We start from the raw sequence: 3,795 nt of genomic DNA, 5'->3' as shown, positions 1-3,795 counted from the left end.
TAGTTTAACTATTCCTACTCGATGTGATTCGTGACAGTGACCTCATGGACCCAAATGAACAAAGCTTGAGCTAAACATTTGGACTCAAAAGTTCACAAACCTTTTCCAAGTTTAGCTTAATGCCAACTGACTCCACTAAAGAGTTGACACTGAAAATCTCTCGGTTCAAATGAATTTATTTTCTACTCAAGAATTCGACATAATTATGATGAGCGGATCCACTGAATATTATCTATGTTTACCCTTCATGAATGTCATCAGCTAGTCGGGATTTACTAAATTACCATTTTACCCTTCTAGCTGTTATTTCCTCAACTCCTTTGTCGCTTGTGAATAAGTTAGAAACAATGTATTGACGAGGAGCTAACAAGTCACATTGTTTCATCCAAAAGAGTCAGGACTCAATTTGGACACTGGCCAGTTCATTTATTCACACTCCAAGGAACAAAGCATGAGGTGACATACATTGCATTTCAGCAATCTTGTACATGAATTCCATATCTATGAGAACTTCACAAAGTTACTCATGACAGACTCACAACTTAGTACTTCACCAATAGGCCTTGTTCGGAATCACATAGTGAGTCCGAACTTTGACTTTCTCAAATGAGAATACTAAGGTGTGAAATGGCATGTCTCATTTCAGGATTAAGGTAAGCATGATGCAATTCATACATAGTGACTTCGAGACATAAGAGGTTAAATGGTTTGTTCTTATATTGTCTCTAGAAGTGCACTGGTCAATTCAGTACCTTCGGAAGATACCTAGAAGAACTATAGAGTCCCCAACTCTCAATGCCTCATAACCAAACATCATAGATTCTTCTAACAATCATACTGAGGTCAATAGTCCTTTGACCCTAAGATTGCGAATATATCGTTTTAAGCAAACTACGAAGAGTTTGTTCATGCAAATCTACATTTGTCTCTTCGTAAGTTGTTAAGTTTGTTTATGGACTAAAAGAATAAGGTTTTATCATAAAGCTTCAAACAAAGAAAGAATGAATGAACGTTTCAACTTTATTAATGAATAAGCAATTACAAGCAAGAGTCTTCGTAAGACTATATTGTTGGAATCGATCTAGGGTTTGAGAAAATAATTAACGCTTCGTTAAGCGGCGGAATTTTAAAAATTTTCTTTTACAAGTAAAACAGTTTTTACTAACCTAGACAAGTGCAAGTACACGTAAATAAAAACCAATATGAGCTAGAAGTTTACTAACCTTTCTTGAAGCTTGAACTTTGAAGAAGCTTGTGGAAAGTTTGCAACGCTCGTCTCCCCTCGCAGCACGTCTCTCTTTCTTTCCTCGCCAACTCGAGCAACCACGAAAGTTTCTATCACATGAATCACTCGAGAATAAAGGAATTAGTGAGTGGGCACTTTTAAACACGACGACTCGAGAACAAGTCTCAAAGTCGAAGAGCTAAAACCACTAGGTCAAATGAGGACCTAGGTGCCAAAACAAAAACAAAAATAACTAGAGAGAGAGAGAGAGGAGAAATCGGCCACAAGGTCTAGAGAGAGAGTCTCTCAATCTCTAACTTATGTGGAATGAATCAAATGAGAGGAATGAGGTGGGGTATTTATAGGAGGAGGATTACCTTCAAAAGGTAGTTTCCTCATACCCCTTGCACGTCCAAATGACCTTCTAGAAGCCTTTGGATTTGTTTCCTCATTTGCTTTCTCTCTTAGTTGGCCGAAAATGCACTTTCCTTCTAAAGGAAATTTGTTTCCTCTTTTTCTTTTGGCAAGTATCTTTATACATCAATGCACAAAATATGTTGGAATCGATCTAGGGTTTAAGAAAAAGTTTAACGCTTCGTTAAGCGGCGGAATTTTAAAAATTTTCTTTTTAAGTAAAACTAGTTTTTACTAACCTAGACAAGTGCATGTGCATGTAAATAAAAACTAATATGAGCTATTAAAGTTACTAACCTTTCTTGAAGCTTGAACCTTGTAGAAGCTTTTGGAAAGTTGCAACGCTCGTCTCCCCTCGCAGCACGTCTCTCTTTCTTTCCTCGGCACCTCGAGCAACCACGAAAGTTTCTATCACTAAATCACTCGAAAAGAAGGAATCAGTGAGTGGGCACTTTTAAACACTACGACTTAAGAACGAGTCTCGAAGTCGCAGAGCTAAACACTAGGTCGAGTGAGGACCTAGGTGCCAAGACAAGAAAAATCGAAAATATAAACTAGAGAGAGAGAGAGGAAGGGGCGGCCAAGTCTAGAGAGAGAAGCTCTCAATCTCTAAAACTTTGCATGAATGAAAAGTGAGGAATGAGGCTCCTATTTATAGGAGAGGTCTCACCTTCAATAAGGTAGTTTCCTCTTCTATAGAATATCACATATTCATGAGCCAATTTCCCTTTTCCTTCAAAGAGTCACACGGCCAAGACTAAGCAAGTAAGTCCTTGGATTTGTTTCCTCTTTTATTTGCTTCTCTCTTGATCCTTTTGGGCGCCTACCATGCTTCCCCTTAGGGGAAATTTGTTTCCTCTTTTTCTTTTGGAAAGTATCTTAATACATTTATGCACAAAATAAACTCTCTTTCCTCTTGGGTAATATGGGCGCCTACACCATCTAGAAAGGGCTTCTAGAAGCTTTTCCATTTTGTTCATGACAACATGAAAAAGGCCCATTAAGAATTTTCAATAAAATTCTTATGAAATGAAATTAATTCACAAGGCCCAATTAATCATATTATGGCCGAGTGACATTAAGTCATCAAATGAACTTGTCAAAATTTATTGACATCCATTTCATCCTTATGTCTCAAAAGACAAAAATACCCTTTTAACTATTTTCGTTCTTGTTTTGACTTAGCTTCCAGTTTAACTATTCCTATCGATGTGATTCGTGATAGTGACCTCATGGACCCAAATGAACAAAGCTTTAGCTAAACACTTGGACTCAAAAGTTCACAAACCTTTTCCAAGTTTAACTTAATGCCAGCTGACTCCACTAAAGAGCTGACACTGAAAATCTCTCGGTTCAAATGAATTTGTTTTCTACTCAAGAATTCGACCTAATTATAATGAGCGGATCCACTGAATATTATCTATGCTACCCTTCATGAATGTCATCAGCTAGTCGGGATTTACTAAATTACCATTTTACCCTTCTAGCTGTTATTTCCTCAACTCCTTTGTCGCTTGTGAATAAGTTAGAAACAATGTATTGACGAGGAGCTAACAAGTCACATTGTTTCATCCAAGAGAGTCAGGACTCAATTTGGACACTGGCCAGTTCATTTATTCACACTCCAAGGAACAAAGCATGAGGTGACATACATTGCATTTCAGCAATCTTGTACATGAATTCCATATCTATGAGAACTTCACAAAGTTACTCATGACATACTCACAACTTAGTATTTCACCAATAGGCCCTGTTCGGAATGACATAGTGAGTCCGAACTCTGACTTTCTCAAATGAGAATACTAAGGTGTGAAATGGCATGTCTCATTTCAGGATTAAGGTAAGCATGATGCAATTCATACATAGTGACTTCGAGACATAAGAGGTTAAATGGTTTGTTCTTATCTTGTCTCTAGAAGTGCACTGGTCAATTCAGTACCTTCGGAAGATACCTAGAAGAACTATAGAGTTCCTAACTCTCAATGCCTCATAACCAGACATCATAGATTCTTCTAACAATCATACTGAGGTCAATAGTCCTTTGACCCTAAGATTGCGAATATATCGTTTTAAGCAAACTACGAAGAGTTTGTTCATGCAAATCTACATTTGTCTCTTCGTAAGTTGTTAAGTTTGTTTATGGACTAAAAGACTAT

Source organism: Urtica dioica, chromosome 7 (assembly GCF_054948205.1).
Source record: "Urtica dioica subsp. dioica isolate 48M chromosome 7, U.dioica_male_clone48M_v1_H2, whole genome shotgun sequence".
Lineage (NCBI taxonomy): Eukaryota > Viridiplantae > Streptophyta > Magnoliopsida > Rosales > Urticaceae > Urtica > Urtica dioica.
This window is presented reverse-complemented; position numbering follows the sequence as displayed.